Genomic DNA, 22763 nt, shown 5'->3' on the forward strand with positions numbered 1-22763 from the left:
TATTGTTGAGGCAATCCTCCTTTACATTATTATTATTTACATTTATGGTTTGCCGAAGCAGGATGTTAGGTTAGTGTATGGGTTCGTGTAAAAGAGAATAAGTGGCAAAAGCAGAGAAGAAACTCAGCAAGGCTTAGCATCTGTGTTGCTGTTGCAAGCTTCAACAAAACCTCTGTGTAAAATTGGTATCAGAGCCAAGTTTGGTTAAGGTGAGTACTCAGAAAAACACTCTATATAAAATAGATCCTTTCAGAAAATCTATTTCTTTCCGAGAGTTAGAAGAAAGAGAATCCCCTCAGGGATATGTTTGCATTCACCTCTAGTCGTGTTTTAAACTCAGCCGAATTAGAGTATGAAGAGTTGCAACCATCAACTAGATGGCAGCTTTCAAGTAAAAACGCTTCTGAAGTATATTCAGACTATCAGTGTTTCATCTAAAAGCAGCTACTAGAATATCCATTAAAGAGTCAATTAGTAAGATCCAAGAGAACTCTGATTGTGTACAGTCCATTCCTCTCTTAGATCCAAAACAGCTTCAAGCTGAAGCAAAGAGGTCAAAAACCCAATATCTCCGTTTGGGTTGTATAAGAATTGGGCTTCATGCTTTGACACACTAGGGTGTAAATACTTTTGTCTCTGCTTTATTGTTACTATATTGACTGCAAATTCTTGGCTTCAACAAAATATTTGGAATTTTTTAAACCTGCCAACGTATGATTGCATATTTCTCATCCTCGTTGAAGGTTGCCAAAAAAATTGGGGTGCCATCTCTCTCATGTCGTTGGACAAATAGTTTTGTAGAAGTTGATTAGGTTTCCTCCCACTAGAGCACGCGCAACAGCCGACTTAACCTAGCAGCATATATAACTTCATCCATCGTATCAATCTAAGCGGCCTTAGTACATCTTATCTACCGTAACATGTGACAATCATTTAACTTTTGATTTATTGTTGAGGCAATCCTCCTTTACATTATTATTATTTACATTTATGGTTTGCCGAAGCAGGATGTTAGGTTAGTGTATGGGTTCGTGTAAAAGAGAATAAGTGGCAAAAGCAGAGAAGAAACTCAGCAAGGCCTAGCAGCTGTGTTGCTGTTGCAAGCTTCAACAAAACCTCTGCGTAAAATTGGTATCAGAGCCAAGTTTGGTTAAGGTGAGTACTCAGAAAAACACTCTATATAAAATAGATCCTTTCAGAAAATCTATTTCTTTCCGAGAGTTAGAAGAAAGAGAATCCCCTCAGGGATATGTTCGCATTCGCCTCTAGTCATGTTTTAAACTAAACCGAATTAGAGTATGAAGAGTTGCAACCATCAACTAGATGGCAGCTTTCAAGTAAAAACGCTTCTGAAGTATATTCAGACTATCAGTGTTTCATCTAAAAGCAGCTACTAGAATATCCATTAAAGAGTCAATTAGTCAGATCCAAGAGAACTCTGATTGTGTACAGTCCATTCCTCTCTTAGATCCAAAACAGCTTCAAGCTGAAGCAAAGAGGTCAAAAACCCAATATCTCCGTTTGGGTTGTATAAGAATTGGGCTTCATGCTTTGACACACTAGGGTGTAAATACTTTTGTCTTAGCTACTGTCAGAGACTTGACCCACAATAAATACACTGGTTCGCTGATAGGAGGTATTGTCGCACCGTTGTCCAATGGCCCTATATACTTTGACTGTTATCCAAACTTTTCTGTATATTTATATGATGAAACAATTGAAAGTATCCTTCAGTTACAAATCCAGACAACTGGATTTGATATGGCCAAGAAAAGACATAATATTGCTATCCAAACCAGAAGATGCTTTAGGCATACCAATACCCTCTATCCAGCATTACTTCATGCACCCAATAAGGATTCAAAATTTAGTGTGGTAGTATTAACGGATTCAAGAAATCAAAAGATCGAACACCAAACCATCAGATGGGAAGACCTTACTTTCCCAGAACACTCGGTAGCGTCAAATCCCAAACCTCTTACCATGAAAAAGATAACTTCTACGGATATTTGTGAGGAACAATCTTCTGCTATTCTTTCATTTCCTAGAAGATCAACCATTGATTAAAGAAGAATAGACCAAGCTTGCAGAAGTTCTCATTTGTACAAAAATCCAGATATTGTAGATACAGCTTGTTCAAGTTCTATTTTAAATTCATGTAAACATGTTTCATTATTTGATTTTGCTCAAATAGTTAACTTTTCTTCCCTTGAATTCAAATGTCCCGAATGCAATTCCGCGGTAAATCTCAGTCATCTTGCTGAATTAATTATACATGAAAACCATCATCCTAGGACTGGTGAAGCACCACCCTCTACATCCATAAATCCTTGTCATAATCCAAAATTCTCAGACATACCATTCCCTCATGAGTCTGAACATGTATTGATGATGCATGAGATAACTACCTTGGAAAATGGAGATCCAAGGTTAATAGAAATTTTCAGCATGATGAGGCCAGCAAAGCTGAGATATGGACTAGGCTACCTATAACAAGCAAATGGCCTAATCCCTCAATCAAGGTTTGGGCCAATCCTAGATGACTGTAAAAATCCAGCTGTAATGGAGATGCAATTTTTTTTTTACTTTAATGAATGGATGTCCAAAACATAAAATAAGTTCCCAATGGATGAAAGCAATGTTGAATTGGGAATTATTTAGTCATCCTGAGGCTAAACATTTTGGCCTAAGCCATCCTGTTGAAGAAAAAAATAAATTGTCTCAAGCCTGGAAGAAATATATGGATGATACAAATTTCTGGATATCATTTTATTCATGGAATAGCAAGAGACAACCAGAAAAAGTTATGATGATTGATGCCACAGCCTCCACTCCATCTCTACACTCTTGATCAACCCTAGATGGCAGCAAAGTTGAAACAATATCCACATTCCCTCCTTATAAGGGCATTATGTTAGGAGAAGGCCAAAGCACTGCAAAGGCCATACCTCTGGTATTAAAAGATGAAAATGCTCTAGGAATTGATGGAAGAATACAGAAGGCCAGTGAACAGATAAACTGGACCAATACAGCTGTAAAAGGCCTTGAGATGGAAACAACAAAATCCTTAGAAGTCAAAGAACAGTTCAATACTGTTCAAGTTTCAATAAATGATGTAAATAAGTTTTTGAATGATATACAGTATTCATCGTCAGTTGTTAGAAGTTATGCTAGAAAATATCTGAGTAAAATAGAAGAAGTAGAAGAGAAAATGGTAGACCAATTTGGGTCTACAAAAGGATTAATAAATGAACTGGTTGAGAAGGTAGATAAATTGACTGCGTCTAAAATTGACAAGTAAATTCCTACCTCCTTTCTACATAAAAGGAGTGTGAAGATCCAAGACCCTGTCAAACCTGTTGACAGATTTCCCCAGCTATTTCCAAAATAGCTTGCATCACCTCAGACAGATAAAGTTGAGTCTTCAGAACACATCTCCTTAGCATCCTTGTTCAAGGAAGAGGAAAAAGAATCTGAAGTCCATCCTATCTATGAGCCCTTAGAAATTCAATTCAACAGATATCCTGCTCCAGATCTAAGTGACAAAGGGAAGCTCCCAGAAGCCCACACATTTTTTCCTGATTCCCATAGAGAGTGGAATATAGACAATCTCAGTGTTGGCCAAGTAAGACAAATGATTGACATGATGTTCACTGAGTATAAATTAATGTGTATCAGAGAGAAAAATGAAATAGAAGCATGCAAAACTATTATTCAGTGTTTTATTGGAACACTGTTAAGGTGGTGGGAAACATAATCCTCTCCAGCTTTTGTACAAAAGATGCAGGATGAGCTGCTTAAAGATGAAGCAGGTGATATCATACATAATCCTGATGGAACTACACAGAATAATATGATTGGAGCTTTAACCTCCATGATTCTGGAGCATTGGTGCGGTTCAAAAATTGAGATAGCAGATAAACATGAAGTTATCTTAATGAATCTAAAATGTAATAAGATGTCTTAGTATGAAGATTTCCACAGGGATTGGATGCAACGAATATATGAGGTAAAGGATTCTAAAAATCTTCTCTGGAAGCAGGTATATCTTGCAGCACTCCCCTCTAGATTTGTAGACTATATTCATCTGCAAGATGTTTTTTAGTTGCCTTTTGAATCTTATACCTGGGGAGAAATTTATTCAATCATTACAAAATCTTTGGTTGGTTTGTGCACTAGCTCTAAAGTAAATAAATCTCTTGAAAAGCTATCTAGATTTCCATATATTAAATCTATTTGTAGCAGGTATGGCTTAAGCATAGCTGACCCATTAGTCAAGAGAAGAGCCAAGAAAGAAAGAAAACAAACAACCAAACTTCACAAAAGAACAAAGAGAGTCTCCTCCAGGCCTCCAAAGCCTTGCAAAGGCTATTACAAATATATACCAAGAACTCAGTATTATAAGCCTTCAAACATCCACTTACATGGTTCAAAACAAGAAAAGTGGAACAAGTTAACTTGTTGGCTTTGTGGGAAAACTGGACACACTTCGAATAAGTGCCCGGTGGGAGAAGAATCAAAGAAAAATAGAGGTAAGAAATCACAACCTCTACACGTGCAGAAGAAAATAGTCAAGACAAAGACCCTAATTCCTTGTATGAAATGCGGGTCCAGAAGTCACGAGACAGATCACTGCCCAAATGTAGTGATCCGAGAACAGGCTCAGCAGCAACAACTTATTTATTCATCTACTGATTATACTAACACTTCTTTTGAAAGTGCATCAGATAAAGAATATGAAGAATTAAATCTTCATGCCCAGCCATGCAATTGTTCAGACTCAGATGAATTTAATTGTAATTATTCTACTAATTCTGATTTCGACTATTCCAGTGAATCTTCAGACGATGCCATGCCACCTACTCAGCACAAAGAAAAAGTGCTTATGGCACAAACAGAAGAAGAAGAGATGAAGATATTGGTACAAATTCGTGCAATGGAAGATGGAGAAACGAAAAATCATCTCACAGATGCCTTTATGGAACAACTCCATTCTTCCAATAAGGGATCTTCAAAGAAACCTTTATTCATAGATGCTTCCTATGAGCGGAATACTAAATCTTTTCAAAGGCATAAGCAACAAGATAAGGTTCGCTCACTCACCTTGGGGGAGGTAAGTAGAGAGATACATAATCTCAAATCTGAAATCTGTGGTTTAAAACTCCAAGTTGAAAAATTAGAAAAAGGAAAACAGTCTATTACTGCAAATCCATTTGATGAATATGATTCACCAGTCTATCACAGATCAAATGTTGAGATAATTGAAGGAAAGAAGGATCCCACTCCAGGATTTAAAGCAATGAGAATCCTGGCTGTAGAATATCAACAACACCATGTACATATTAATTTATGTCTACAGAATGAAATGTTTTCATTAACTGCACTTATAGACTTTGGTGCAAATGTAAATATACTCAACACCAAAGTAATTCCAGCAAAATACTGGGTGTCTACAAATATGAAAGTGATTGGCTTGGCTAATAAAACCCTCAAATTAAAATTTGCACTTGCTGATATTTCGGTTGATTCCATCTTAGGCAATGTTTTTCTTGCAGTAGCAGAACCACATGGATCGATTGGACTGAAAGGAAATCGAGGAGGATATCTTATCACTGTCCCAACTTCTAGAGGAGTTCCCAAGAGGATTGAGATGCCTTATATCTCAAATCCAAGAATATCCACAATGGTCCAGGCAATGAAAGAATTAGACAAAGCTGAATCCAAGCTAATGGACCTCAAGGATTTAAAGTCCATGATCCAAGTTTCAGAACAGTTAAAAAATCTAGTAAACCAGAAGAAGATTGTTGAGGTCAGAAAAAAGATTGAAGAAGAATGTTGTGCCGAAGAACCAAATGCTTTCTGGCACAGGAAGTAGTATTCAGTTGAGCTACCCTATAAGGCAGAATATACAGGAAGGCCTTGCAAGAGCAGAGCTATTCCAATGAACAAGGAATATAGAGATCTCTGCGAGAAAGAGATAAAACAACTGTTGGAGAAAAAACTAATCAGAGAATCTAACAGCCCATGGAATTGTTATGGATTCTATGTCAACAAAAGGGTCGAACAAGTTAGAGGTATACCAAGACTAGTAATAAACTATAAGCCCCTAAACTTTGTTCTAGTAGATAACACATATCCAATTCCGCACAAAGGAGATCTCATGGGAAGAATTGCAAGCACAAAAATCTTCTCAAAGTTTGATTTAAAATCAGGGTTTTGGCAAGTTGCCATTGCTGAAAAAGATATGTTAAAAACTACCTTCAGTGTACCAGCTGGTCATTATGAATGGAATGTGATGCCTTTTGGGTTGAAGAATGCACCATAAAAATTTCAGAAGGTAATGGAATCCATTTCCAAACCCTATTTTGACTGGTTAACAGTGTATATAGATGATATACTCATCTTTTCTAAAAATGTCCAAGAACATTTTAAGCATATCCAGACTTTTGTATAGATAATAAAAAGAAATGGTCTGGTTCTCAGTAAAAAGAAGATTGAGGTATTCCAAACCTCTATCAAGTTTCTTGGCCATACCATATTTAATGGCCAAATATCTCTACAAAGACATGCTCTGGAATTTTCTGACAAATTTCCAGATGAAATTATTAACAAGACACAGCGCCAGAGATTCCTTGGGTGTTTAAATTATGTCAGCAACTTCTACAAGGATTGTGCAAAAGACAGAAATTTGTTGAACTAGCGTCTCAGAAAAAATCCTTCACCATGGACTGAGGCACATACTAAAGCAGTCATAAACATAAAGGCTAAGGTCAAATCTCTCCCTATCTTGCATATTTCTGATGATGAAGCTTACAAAATTGTTGAACTTGATGCCAGTGACATCGGATGGGGAGGATTTCTTAAACAAAAGAAGGATGGAGAAGAGAAAATAGTGCAATTTGTATCAGGCACTTGAAACCCTGCAGAAAAGAACTATTCAACCATTGAAAAAGAGGTAAAAGCAGCGTGGAATTGTATAGACAAATTTGAAATTCATCTGGTCAACAAACCCTTTCTCTTAATAACAGACGCTTCAGCTCTTAAAAAGGTATTGACAAAGGATATAAAAAAGCCAGGAGAAGTTAAATTTGCCAGGTGGCAAGCTTTGTTTGCCAACTTTGATTTCGAAGTTGAACACATTAAGGGTGTTGAGAATTGTTTACCTGATTTTATTAGTAGGGAATACATCCAGCATCAAGAACAAGTTATGATAATTGTTACTGAATGGGACTCAAATCAGCAGCAAGAAACCTTGAGGTCTATCAGAGAAGACAAAACTTGGATTGAATATAGAGATAGTTGGAAACCTACATGGAAATTAAAAAATACTAAGGTTTTAGATGCTGATCTACAACCCCACACTGATATTTTGCATCTAGTTCCTGAAAGAAGAGTTTTTCCAAAAGGAGCTCAATGGATTCGTGATATGGTATACACCAGCAGTATGGTAGCAACGCATCATGCAGAAGAATCATTACAAAATGATTTCCATGACATTTCAATGATTTGGTCAGAAGGGGGAGATAGAAGAAAAATCTATCACAGATTTTTCTGCATAAACAGAACCAGGAATACACATTGGCCAATTACCAAAAATAATTTTGCAGGATAAAAAAGGTTATGGTGGGACATTCTAAATGTCGATCGAAAGAATGAAATTCATTATACAAAACTCAAATTTGGATCAACCGGGAGTATGCAGAAAAACCAACAAGCTGAGTGGTTGCAAGACTGGTGGAAAGACTACGGAGTAAACAAAACAGCCATAGACCCAGTCTATTATGAATCTTATTACCATATGCAGTGTGATGTATGTTTTGAAAAGAACATTGTAGATTGTTTCCATGATCCATGTAAAACTGTAAAAGACCTCTTACAATTTCCAGAACATGGAGTCTTGCACCAATTTATGGCTAGACATGATGAATGGCTAGTCATGACCAAAATAAAACACCAATATATTTTGAATAAACCTATGATAGTTAGAAGAATTTACACCAAGGCATGGGATGACCTCCGGTATCCTAGATTCTGTTTTCTGGGGATTACACCTCTTTGTGACCCCACTTCATAAATGGTTCTCATGGGCTTGTCCTTAAAGCCTCCACACTGTAATTATGATGTCTAGTCAGAATACTGAGTGTGACCAGTTTTCTTGTGGGCTTTACTGTTCAAAAGCATCCACTATGTAAAGTTTATGCCTTTTGTAGGATTTGCTATAATCCTCCATAGTGCAAATAAGTACAAAGATTCTTCAGTCATGAGACTCGGAGCACTTCTCTGACTTTTGGTGCACTTTGAGCCACATCTCCTTGACTGACAGAATAAGAAGTACTCAGTTTGTCTGCTCGATGGTCAGATGTTTGTCCCTTCCTTTCCCTATTTAAGAAAGGGGTAAGGCTCATTTGAAGCATTCGGAGTTGAGTGTGTGAGATAGAGAGTCTAAGAGTCGAGAAATTTTCCTGCTCTGCAACTGTGGACGATTGTCTGATCTGCTTGCACCACGAAAAGATCTCAAAGTCCTAGGTGATCTGAAAAGCCTGCGCATCTGTGTGCTCGGCACAGGTGAGAACCTAAAGTGGCTAGATCAATATAGTAAGTCAGTATATCTGTGTGTTTATATGTTCGAAGACTGAGTCTGTAATTTCTCCAGGAAGCCTTCAGTAAGCTATCTCATGTACTGAGAAGCAAAGTCTGATAAATGCGAATACAGTCAATCTCAAGAAAGAACAGATTGTAATCTTTTGAAATCCATTTTTTTTGAATTAATATATGAGAGTGTTCTTTATTCCACATCTGAGTATTTGTGCATATTATGAGCTGTTGAGGTAGTATCTGCTTAAGTTATTCTCATTTGAGGCTCACCAAAGGTTTGCCAAAGGGAAGAAGGGACACAAAACCATTAAAAGACAAGGGAAGCCGCAAAGAAGGTCGACAGAGCATGAAATGCCTGAGTAGGTTCATGTATGGGTTTGTGTATGGGTTCGTGTAAAAGAGAATAAGTGGCAAAAGCAGAGAAGAAACTCAGCAAGGCCTAGCAGCTGTGTTGTTGTTGCAAGCTTCAACGAAGCCCCTGCGTAAAACCTCTAGTAAAGATTTTTTGCTGTTACAAAATTAATAGAAATGCTCTTTATTGAAATTGTTAGGTTAGTCTAATTCAATTTAATATTTAAATTACATTTAAATATTCCCAGCCTATGTGAAAATTTTAACTAAATTTAAAAATTCTAAAGCTATATGAGATATCGATATTGTGAGTGCTACAAAACAACTTTCACTTACCTATGGCTGGAGGAGGAAATCAAGGAACAAAATGACATCATAGCCACACATGAATGTCACTGTGCACCTATACTCTGTGTTGAAATCATCAATTGTGAAGCATAGTTAAGAGTTAGACTAGGGCAACATAGTAGACTATGGTGTAGAAATGATACTATTGTTATAGCTTCGTTCACTCAGAAAATTAATATGCCATGTCATAATGAATTGACATGCCAATGATACAGCAGGAGATGAGTCACATGACAACTAAGAAGAGGTATAGTCAAAGAAAAAGATGAATTTTCTCGGAATCTATTGAATATGATTTTTATATAATAAATATTAAGCTATTATTAAATATTATTTAATTCTCATCCGAGGGATAAGATAGAGGTGAAATATTGCTTTATTACCCTGTAATAGATAAGTTAAAAAATAAAAAATAAAAACGGTTATTTAATAAGTCGTAAATATTAAACACTATATTTGTTATTTTTCTATTTTATTTATTGAATTAATTATTATTTTTTGAATAATACTTAATTTATGATTGGCTTATTAGCTTTCTATAAAAGAAATTTGAAACATGTCAATATTAAAAGAAAGTATACAAAAATACTTTGAAGTTAAGTTAATTGTAATTTGTTGTATACAAAAATACTTTGAAGTTAAGTTAATTGTAATTTGTTAATAGGTTATTTTTGTTAAATTTAATTATTTAAAGTTGATATTTTGGAGATATAGTTAAATTTAATTATTTAAAGGTTTTTTTATTGAAATTTGAATTTACAATTTTTTTTAATGTAATATTATTAATTTTCATTAATAAATTTGTTAATAGTTAAAAAAAATAACAGCCTTGGTGTAATATTTGTAAATTTAATTACTCAAATCCTTCATAACTTATTTAATGATTATCTTTATAATTTAATATCATAAATTTTTCTAATATCAGGTAGCGTTAGGCTTTTTAGGGTTCAATGTTATTCCCTTATGTTTATAATCCCTTGTATTTTTAATATAAATTCCTTGGGTTTATAATATTAGTCCTGAGGTTTATAATATTAATGTTAGGGCTTGATTTTTATTTTAGGGTTTATAATATTTATCTTAGGGTTCATAATATTAATCCCTTGTGTTTGTGACAAAGATTTTATCAATATGGAAGTCAATCATGGTCAACCATGGACAACCACAGTCAACCATGGTTAATGATAGTCGCTTATGGCCAACCTTTCTTCAATGCCACATTGTGACAAAGATTGTATCAATATTTAAAAATGTTATAATATTAGTCATTGAACCTTAATATTTATAATATTAGTCCTTAAACCCTAAGGGAATAATATTATAGATCTAAGTGATTAATATTATAAACCCAAGGGAATAAAAGGGAGTAATACTAAAAACCTAAGGGAATATAAACCCTCGGGTTTTTAGTATTAATTCCTTGTGTTAATATTGTTCCCTTGGGTTTATAATCCCTTGGGGTTTTAATATTAGCCCCTTGGGTTTATTATTCCCTTGGATTTATAATATCGATCCCTTGGGTTTATTATTCCTTTGGGTTTATTACGCCGTAAGGCGTTTCCCTCTGAGATTAACTCCCCAAATTGCTTTCGTGTCAAAATATGTGCCATTGGATTTTGGTGTTAGACGATTAGGTAATCCTTATCTGTTGATTTGAATTGAGCAAGGCCAGCCGCGACTGTTCATTCGATCCTGCAATAACTGCGACTGTTCGTTCGATCCTGCAATAACTATCCACTATCTTCCTTACGAACCGTCAACCGACTTAATTTATTATATCGATAATATTTTGCTCCATGAACAAGGGTTTTCTTCATATTTTCAGGTTATGCAGCTGGTATTTCGAAGGCAGAGGCGCATCTATTGCGGATCATTAATCCCCTGCAGCGGATCAGTGGTTTTCAGGCTCGAATTTGTAAGGTAGATATCGTATTATTGTACTCTTACCCCCTTGCATGTGCATGACTTGCAAATGCCTGAGAGAGGATTTCGATGGAATTCATTCAATTTAAAGCGATTTAAACGTTCAGAAGGCTAACTATATATTTATGGCACTATTTTCAGCCGGTTCGTTGTAGCAGAAGTGCCGGAGAAACTATCCACATCTCAATTCACTATTTTCTATAACGAAGTTCTATAACGGAGTGGTGAATGTTTACGATATTCCTGCTGAGAAGGTCTTATTTTGATCCGAGCAACTCATATAATACATCAAGAAAATTTGTGTAAATTTTCATAAAACGATATGATTCTCTCATCTTTTTGCCTTTTACTTTATTTCCGACTGAGTACATTGCCATTCTCTGGGCAGGTTGAAGACATTATGAAGCTTGCTAGCTCCAATAGCTCGAGCAACAAAAGAACCTCTAAGATTACCAGCCGCAAAATTGAAGAGATATAGGGACAACAGCCTTCCAAATCTGCATTGAACGCTGTCAATGAAAATCAACCTCAAAAAGTGGCAGCAGGTAAGACATGTATGACACATATGTCAAAGGGGTTGGATACATAGAATGTCAAAGGGTAAATGAAGGTTTTTTTTTGGTATAAATTGTTTTAACATGGTTTCTTGTTCCGCGTGCAGGTTTGGAAATAGTGAAGAAATTATGTCTGCAACGCTTCCTCCAAAAGCGAAAGGAGAGGTAATCAAACTCTAGCTCGTCTACAATTTCCCCTCTGTGTATTTAGATGATTCAATAGGAAATGAAACGAATAGATCGTTTATCGATTATTGTTAGTTTAAATTGAGAGGATTGAATACACAAATTTGTATTGAAGCGGTGGTGTTTTTTTGTGGGAGCTCAGATTGAAAAATGTGGCTCCTTACAGCACGGTGGAGACGGCGACATTGCCTTCGAAAGCAGCGAAGGATTCCGATGAGAAGATCATACTGTCGTTGGGTTGTGGGTGACAGAAAATTTAAAATGTGGGTGGATGCTATTGACCTTTAATTGCATCCAGCGGGAAATATTTTACCTTAAACGATCTGTTATTTTCGCCCTTTTAATCGATGGAAGGAACGCGCATTTGTACGGCCGATGACGGCAACGCGTTTTCCGTATTGGGGACCGTGAGTAAGTGTGACAGGTGAAGCTCACCGGGTATGGACGGTAGAGGAAAGCGTAACTTGCAACGAACGCCAAGGTAGCTTCGTTGCAAGTGGCATGAAATTGCAGAGCACTAGACAACAGGCATGCGTATATTAATTTTGTACAAATCCTATCCTCCACCACCACTAGAGATGTATTATATTCTATATTGGAATATGTTTAAATCTTTCTAAAGTTAAAATATTTACTAAGGTTATTTCCGCGACTATTTCTATCATCACAGGATTCCACTTCACGCTACATCACAAAAAAATATATATTATTTCACAATTTTGTTGATTTTTTTATTATTATTAAACCCATATATTCTTGGAATTATGGGGTGCACACATTGATGATGTAATATAATTTGATAATCCTTCGAATGGCGTGTGTTACTGGCAAACAAGAAACAATCTAGGGAAGAACATGTAATAATTAATTTTAAACTTAATAACATAAAATTCATAACAAGAAATACTTCGCGGTCGATGTTTATTAATGGGCTTTGTTACCAGGTTATTATAAAGAAATATCTCATATTATTATCCTCACTATTATATCCAATGGGAGGCCATTTAATTGATTGCCAAATAAATTATAAAACAGACATATTGGGTGTTCATTTTTTCCTAGTGGGCGATTCACCGTAAAATAAGTTCACACATCTTTTTTTGGAAATGAAATCTTAGAAAATGTTTCACTAGAATATAGATGAGATGAACAGATTTAACGAAACCTGTTAATTATAAAACAGATATATTGGGTTTTGTTTTTATTTATTTATTAAATATTGAAAATGTTTTATTAGAATAGAGATGATAGGATTGGTGAATTTTATTATAATTGGTATAATTATATTTATAAATATGGTTGATATATTTTTATAAGTATATATTATTAATATTTTATATTGCAGCTAATTGAATTTTTAATATTATAATATTAAGGTTATTTAATTATTTTTTAGTCAACTTTATTTTAAATTTTTTATAAATTTTTTAAAATCATAATTATGAAATTTGGAAAATTTTATTACTTTTAAATTTTCTAAAATATTTTTAAATCATCATCTATATCTAATGAAATTAAAAAAAATATACTATCAACTAAAAAATAAAATATATTAAGTGAATCTCCAAATTTAATAAGCTTGCAATGTTTCATTCTCTAATAGGAGTGCTCCATTCCCTTTTCATTTGTTTTTGGGTTATTTATTGTGTGTAAATATTTAAAATTGCCTTGCTAGGGTTCATATAATTGTGGTCAGTGCCTCCATTCCATTTTCATTTTATTTTTGGGTTATTTATTGTGTGTAAATATTTAAAATTGCCTTGCTAGGGTTCATATAATTGTGGTCAGTGCCTCCATTCCATTTTCATTTTATTTTTGGGTTATTTATTGTCTGTAAATATTTAAAATTGTCTTGCTAGGGTTCATAATTCCAATAAGCTTACATAAGTTATTTATTTTTTGGTTATTTATTGTGTGTTCTGACAATACTTTATTATGGTTTACCATGTACCAATAGCCTTATTTCTTTTTGAATAAAAAAATATTAGCGATATAAAAAAAACAAATAAGATAAACATACAAGTAATTTAATTGTATACATATTTATTCACTGAGCAAGAAGAAGAGAAATAGGGTATTACAAAAATGGAATATGGTGGCATCTTCTTTTGTTCTTATCACAACTATCATCGAGATTCTTGCCATAGGGTTTACCAAAATGTCATGGCACAACATGGCCTCTCTGATAATACGAGAAAAATACTCTACATTATTCTGTCCAACAACCATTTTGTCATCCAAGAGGTGGCCATCAAGAAATTCTTTATGATGGGTTCTTGAAGCTACTTGTTTCGTTGCATATCATTGTATCACTTGTCGAGCTCAAAATAAGAAGAATGGTGAGGATTGTGGGATTCCCTTCTCTTCTCTGCACCACCATTCTTTGCTCTGTACAAATAAATATTCATATTCAAGGCCATAGGGCCTTCACTCTCTGCTCCCACGTTCTGATGAAATGATAAAATAAAAAAGAATAAATGCGATTATGCAACCCACTCCCTGAAATAGAAATGGAACATCATAAAATAAAATAGAATAAATGTGATCATGAAACCCACTCCTCAAAATAGAAATGGAACTGGTGACCTCAATGTTGAAGGTACAATCACATTGAAAGTCATTGCAATATTTCCCATATCTATGTATTCTCCCACAAACCTAATTTATTTTGGTTCAATTTCGTGTCAAGTCGATACTTGCATGTCATTGTTCGACAAGAAAAATGAAACTTTCATGTCATTATTCAGCAAGAAAAATGAAATTCCTCTATCGATATAATAGGAAATGCCTATACTAATGAATTCAAAAAACAAAACATTATTCAAATTTCTAACATGGCTAGGATGGGTGATGGAGGACGTGAGTTGATGGAGATGGAAAACACAATTGTTATGAATTTTGTAACTGAGAAACCTTTTAGAAATCCCTAATTACATTTGTCCAATTATATACAAGACAGAAGAATATTCTCAAGAGAGGAAATCTTAGCGATTCATTTAATAGAAAAGATAAAATTCTTCAACCTTAATTCCAATATAGACTACATCTGTCAGCTTAATAAGTCCACATGATTTTTCATTAAAATATTGAAAATTCTCCTTTGAAATAGAGATGATCATACAATTTGTGACTTCAATTGTAAATCACATCATCATCTTCAACATCAAAACAAGACTATTTATCCACTGAACATTTACTTTCTTTTCTATCTATGCATTAGTACAATATTTATGTGTATGGAATTATTTAATTAGGTGTTTTGATTTGGAAATTTATATCGAGCTCTTGTAAAAAAATGAAATGGTTTATCATGAGCATCAGTCGGCTTCAACATCTCTGGCTTAAAGTCTTACCACTGCTGAGATCTCTCCTACAATAGAATTAGAAGAAAAGGGTTTGAGGGTCCTTCAATTTTCTTTTCTTTTTTTGTAGAGCCAACAAGGAAGACATGGAGCACCTCCTTAACTCTTGCAACTTTTCAGAGAACATATGGGATTGATTTTTGCTGCTATTTAGGCATTTTGATAGAAAATATGCAGGCCTCATAACTATTTTTTATCAATACTATCATGGAATCTTCAATAATTTTATCTTTCACAGAGATTGGGTTATGATGCCAGAATTCCTCCTATGACTCATAAGGGAAGATCATAACCTCAAGCTCACTCTATAAATTTTGTGGTTTGGCAAATCATCCTACATAGCATTCAGGAAACAATTTTATCCTCTCACTAGAATCAACAAGATTGGGAAGCAAGCCTAAATGAGTAGCTCTTTTACCCAGACTTGAGCTCTCCCCTACTATCTCTCCCCATTTGGACCTTGTTTCCTTACATCTTGGAGTTGGTTCACCTAAAATATTTATCCCTTGAGTAGGGATTATCAAATTAAATTTTGATGGTGCTTCAAAAGGAAATCATGGTGTCAAAGGTATCTATAGCAACTATGATGGTAAAAACTGTATCTATAGCAACTATGATGGTAAAAACTTTTTGTTTACTAGTAGTTGTGAAGTAAAAAACAATAATGTAATGGAATTCTTTTCTTTGGAATCATGCATTTTCTTAGCTATTATCAATGGCTTTATAAAGCTTCAAGTCGAAGGAGACTTACAAATGGCTACTAATACTTAGAATACTCTTATTAATAGATCTTCTCCGTCAAATATCTAGCAAATCCAAATGCTTGAAAACTTCATCTCTCACATTAATTCTTTGATTCCCTGATTTCATGTCCTCCTTCCCTCACACTCTTGTCAATATGGAAATAAAGTGGTTGACTATCTTGCAAACCTGGGATGTAAGAACCAAAATATTAATCTTGATTCCCCTCAAAGCAATGAAGTATGCAAAGAGAGGTGTGACCATTCAAACATCCTCATCACCTCTGATCAATAATCCTCGATGTGTATGTTGAATTTCATGCTAAGGGATGGGAGAAGTTGGCAAGCCCATCATCACCTCGTACATTAAATAGGGGGTGTTGTAGCCAAAAAACCCCATGCATTCAAATAATACTAAGAGTAATGACACCCCAAAGCAATAAACTTAGAGCCTTATCTTCCACTTCATCTTCTTGCTTTAGCTAGTGGCTCTTTGTAGTTATATCGAGTCTTTGTTATGTATTCAACCACTTGTAGGATGTTTCCTCCCCTTGCACTCAAAATTGTTGCAAGTCGATTGAGGAAGGTCTAGGCCCTTTCGGCATGGCCTTCCATTTTCATTCTCTCTTGTTGATTTTACGTTATAACTCTCAATTCTCATTTGTGGAGAAAGTGGATTTTTTTACCTTTGAAGGCATAATGGCATGCCCCAAGTTTCTTCTGGGTTTCGTTAGAATTTGTCTCTTCGAATCTTGTTGGTAAATTTTCTTCCCTACTACCTTTGTAATTAGTGTTTTAGTTTCATTGTTGTGCCTCTTATTATTAGGTTCAGGTAGTCGGTTTTGTTCCTATGGTCGGTTTTATCATGTGTGGAGGCTTCACGACCTCTCCGCCTCTCAAGGAGGGTTCTCTATTTTATGGTTTTGGTTCCTATTACTCTCTATGCTTCACTTGCCTCTATTCTCCAACCCTATTTCTAAATTCCATAACCGTGCTCACTCTGTATTGATTTTCCTTTGTCCTCTAGTCTCCTTCCCTTCTCCTACCTCTCATGTCTACTCCTGTTGCAACCCTTCTTCTCCCCATCACCATGTCATGAAAATGTATCCACTCATGATGGGGATTTGATGGTTGTGGCCCCCATAGCAAATCTCAAAACCAGTCTTAGGCTTAGTTTGTAGTGTCTATCGTTCATTCATCCATCCCTTGAGAAGTTCAATATGAAATCCATATACTTCACGCTTAGGTAGTTCACGACAAGAGTGCTCACTCTGATTCATGAATTCATGTTATTTCAAGCTACATTCTAGACCCTATACACATAATGGGTCATAATAATCAATACTTGCAATCCATAACCTTGTATCAATAGATGAAGGCCATTGTGTGTCATTGCATTTGGGAGAAGCAAGAAGAAAAAAATGAAATTGTTTCTCACCTCAACAACATCTAATTGATCCAAAAGCATATGTGTTCTTGTTTAGTTTTCCTACATGCTTCGCTAGCCCAAATATATATGCATTTATGTTGTGAGAGGTAGTCCACACTAAGTCCAAGAAAGCGGGATCCACCCCCTTCAACTTCTTCTAAGGAAGGATGCTAGCCCATGTAACGCCCTCCTCCCATATCTACCCAAGCAACTGGCCAGCCAAGGATAAACATGCGATTAGGGGCCTCTATGGATAAGATTCAACCTCCTTGGTGACTTTAAGGAAATGGAATCAGAAAAGAAATAAATTGAACAAGATCATAACCAAAGCCCCATTAGCCATGATAGACGTTTCGTCAAACATATCATCGATATGTAATCTAGAGGTGTAAATAACAGAATTAAGTGTATGGAACTCATACTTATCTGAGAATTGCTATGAACAATTGTTCCCTCATGTCATTTTCTGCATTATCCTCCATTAAGTCATAGACACATTATACATTCACATACAAGTAAAAAACATGCTGGGAGCCATACATAGTTGCTATCATAAAATGTGCATATAACCAACATAACAGGAACATGAATACAAGGAACATATCAGCCATCAAATCCATAAATACATCAATACCTTTACACATGAAAATAAAGGGAATGGATTTATCATTAATGAAAGCAATTAACGAACCAGAGATGGGACTACCACGTTCCACACGACCGTAGAATGGTTGGGCCAAATCCCTCTTCATCCATTCACCCTCGCTCCATATTCCAAGCATGAATGTGGGATCTCATAGAACACATAAATCAGAACTCATCCATGGCTTCCAGAGGCCGTCCACCTAAAGCCATCAAATAATGGTTCCACCTCACGATCGGACATCACCAAAAAAACCATCATCAGATTGGTTTCCATCCAAGCCTTCCATGGCTTCCATAGCATTTGTCCAACCAAGGCTTCCAGAACTAGTAACTCAACCCACAACTTATACATGGCTTCCAGGGCATTTGTCCAACCAAGGCTTCTAGGACTAGTAACTCAACCCACCAAGGGCTTCCATAGTGTTTTTCGAACCAGGGTTTCTAGGACTAGTAACTCAACCCACACCTTAGGAAACACAGGAACTAGTCAAAACAAAAAAATGAAAGTAGATCCACAATCACCATGGCTATCCCAGAAATGGCAAGGCTAGGCAATCCATTCTCAATCCAGGCAATCCTCCATGCCAATGACAGATCACAACCAAGAAACCACATGCATATGCCATGCATGCCCAAAACTAGTGAAGAAATAATACATGCAACTCAGTACATGCAAGTGAATTTGATGTAGATGTTGATGTCTATGCCTTCTTACGCTTTCCTACTCTTCCTTTTTCTTCTTGTTCCACGAATCCAAGTATGCCACACCCACCAAGAGTGCTCCAAGAAAACTCGAACTCTCCAAGAGTATGAGAGAGAGAGAGAGAATAAAGAGAGAGCTCCAAAACTGAACTGACAACAGGTTCACTCTGAAATGAAGAAGCTTTCCAACTCATCCTTAGAAGCCTTTTTATTAATGAGGCCTCCATTTTTTTCATTTTCCGTTATTTTCCTTCATTTTCCTCCTCACATGCAACCTATGACCTTTCAAATCCTTTTTCTCCTAATTTCCATTATTTTCATAAATACATGTGCCAAAATACCTTTTTGCCTCTTTAATGCCTTAGCCATTTCCTTAACCATAAACAACCAAATGAACACCCACTAGGATGTCCTGCCCACCATTAATCTTGGAATACGTGTCCCATCATCCATGGTATTTAGATATTTTTACATGGAATTTTCACCAGGGCTATTATAGAACCCTCCCCCTTGGGGGAACAGAGTCCTCGGTGTTCAATGGCACCTATAACCAACATGACTACTGAAAACAAAACATACAACCGATGGAGCTTTATAACACAGTTCATTGCAATATTTATAGTGAATGACCTGCTCAAAAGAAAAACATCATGACAACATGACTAGATAAAAACCATACCACATATTGGATCTTTATAACATAGCTCATTACTTATTTACAATGATATACACATATACACATTTTATTAACCAAAAAATAAAGGATACGAGGCCCATATCAATCAACAAGGGAATCCATAGGCTCACACCTCCACCATCAATGTAATACCAGGGTTCACCTCCTTCCGAAGAAGTCTAGAATCCACTACAAAGTCAAATCTGCATTTGATATCCAGCTCTGCAATCCTGCACCACTTTTCCTCTCAATGAACAGTTACTAGCTCATTGTTCCAAGGTGCACTCCTAATGTGCATATTATTGCATATGGAAATGATAATGACCAAGAAAATCCATTCGTGACCTTCCCTTCTCTACTACACAGTCCCTCGGGAATCCAGCCACCCCTTCCGTGCAATCACTCACCTTCCAAGTTTCGCAGGCACCCCCATCCTAGAAATTCCATCTCTTAGCAAGGCTTCCTCGCATCAAAAAATACAAAAACCAAGGCATATCCCTACCTTAAAACCATCATACCAATCATAGGATGCTCGTGGCAATCAATGGACGCTATTGGGTAGCACTATCCCACAATGGACCTGCTCCTGAATACTTTACCAGCATGCTGCTGCATGTTCCAATTTCTTTGTTGTTGCTGCTAGTTCTTGTATTTGATTTTAACCACCCAACCAGGGATTTTCTTACTTCCCGTACTAAGCACATAAATTCCATTAGATTCAAAATAAATTGAAATAACTTCAAATCATATGTCATTGGTTGCTCGTCAATAAGGTACATTTGCAATCAAGTTTGCTTCATGTCACAACAAGTCAAACTAACTATTTGATCAAAACATCATGTATAAACATATCACATATGGTTAGCTCAAAACACAACCATCATAGATCAACATCGTAAATCACATGTAACCATCATATACTAGAATCAGACGTTTCCCTCTGAAATGAACTCCCCAAACTGCTTTCGTGTCGAAATATGTGCCATTCGATTTTGTTGTTAAACAATTGGGTAATCATTACTTGTTGATTTGAATTGAGGAATTCCAGCCGTGACAATTGTTACTAGGTCGTTGGATCCTGCAATAACTATCAACTATCTTCCTTACGAATCGTCAACCGATTTAACTTATTATATCGATAATATTTTGCTCCGTGAACAAGGTTTTTCTTCAGATTTTCAGGTTACGCAGCTGGTATTTTGAAGGCAGAGATGCATCTATTGCAGATCATTAATTCCCTTGTAGTGGATCAGTAGTTTTCCAGGCTCAAATTTGTAAGGTAGGTATTGCATTATTGTACTCTTACCCCCTTGCATGTGCATTACTTGCTAATGCCTAAGAGAGGATTTCGATGGTGATTTTCACATCGGTAATGAGAGTTTTGTTTTCTTGAGCATTTTCCATTTGCTCAAAAGTGCCTCTCTGAGATGGCCGAGGTTTTGTTTTGGGTTTGGTAGATATCACTGGTTTTTTTTTGTTTCTGGGTGTCGTAGTAGTCCAACTTTTGTTTGGGGTATGACAACTCTTTTTATCATAAATCAACTAGGGTTTATATTCTTGTAGTTGCTTTTATTAATAGTAAATACTACAATAGTTATAGAATGTAATCTCCTTGGGTATTTTTTTGAGAGGGATCTGGCATCGTATGGTAACTATGTTATTACATGACAACAGTTTTTGGAGAAGGAAAAATGCCAAGTGGTGGGTTTCGTGTGCTGCATCTTGTGAAACCATTTCTTTCAATCTTACTAGAAGTCCAGACAGCTGAAGGAAAAATACCCTTTAGGGAGAAGGTTCTTTAAATTGTAATCTCCCTTTTAATCTTTCTCGTATGCAGTTAGTTGCCTCTATATGGAATACATTCAGCAACCAGTGCGGATCCATTCTATTGGATGCATGTAATTCTGGCATAAATGTGCACATCAATCAATTTGATAAAAATGGAAAGAAGAAAAGAGGAGTTGGAGGTTATATTTAAGAGTGGATCAACACTAATAAATTCGTTAGCGATTTTGGGATAGTGGCAGACGTAAGGAATAATTTAATGGCTTTCGAGATACACGTAGTCTTGTATTACATCACGATTGATGCGGGGAGAGGTCATGCTGTCGGAGAGCAATGGCATTCATGGGAGCAGTTTTAATATCAATACCATAACTGTGTATGCGATAATCTTATCTTGGCGTCTTGTTTGTCAAGTTTCGCAATTGCGTGTGTGGACAGTATGTTAAAAATGAACGTAATAAAAGCGAGCACTGGTTAAATACTGTCCAAGCGTGACAAGATGCCCTGAACTACATTCCATATATTCGTATATTATGTATCTTTGAAGTCTGGACAACTATCACAATTTGCAAGTTGCAACTAAGGTGCATTGAATATGCTTCGATGTACTTTTATGGTCATTATCATTAATAAAACAAAACAATTACATGAGATATCGTTGACATCCATGTGGGATAATATAAAATATAATTGAAAGTGCTAAATGGTGTTCTTAAAAGTTGTTTATTAATGATATCAATAAAAAAATAGTGAACAAGTACATGACATATCGTTGACATCCATGTGGGATAATTTAAAATATAATTGAAAGTGCAAAATGGTGTTTTTAGAAGTTGTTTATTTCGATTTCTGTTTAATTAATAATATTTCATCTATATTAAATGTATTATAATTATTAATAATTAAAAAATAAAATAACAATTATTATAATATCCAAAGTTATGAGAAACACCATTCAACTACTTTTTATTACACTTAATATCTCATAGTACCCACTCATACATAACTTACTCTATATAATTTGGCACATTATTGCATACGTTTTTTTGTTAGTTTACTACATTTTTTTAAAATAATTATTTTAAATATTAAATTACAACTTATTATAAATTGAAATTTAAGAAAAATGATCTTAGCATGCATTATTTGAACAAAATATTGCAGCTTGAAGACTCTTGTATGTGATATGTCTCAGCCCTATTCAAAGTTGTAAAGTGTGTTTTCTGATGATCTCCTTGTTACTAGTGGTAATGCTTTGAAGGACCAGGGTAGTCCTTTGATAGATAAGAAGATGGGGCAAATGAATGGAGAAAAAATGATGGGAATTGAATAAAATCAAGTGGTCAACTGAAGAAGAATGGGGTTCATCTAAGGATGGGAATGCTCTTTTTGATGGCAGGTGACATCCATTGCAACGATTTGGATATAACAAACACCCACTCTAGGATTTTGTGTTTCTTGGCTCTG

Source organism: Pinus tabuliformis, chromosome X (assembly GCF_031772625.1).
Source record: "Pinus tabuliformis cultivar Carrire ecotype Pingquan chromosome X, CPIR1, whole genome shotgun sequence".
NCBI lineage: Eukaryota > Viridiplantae > Streptophyta > Pinopsida > Pinales > Pinaceae > Pinus > Pinus tabuliformis.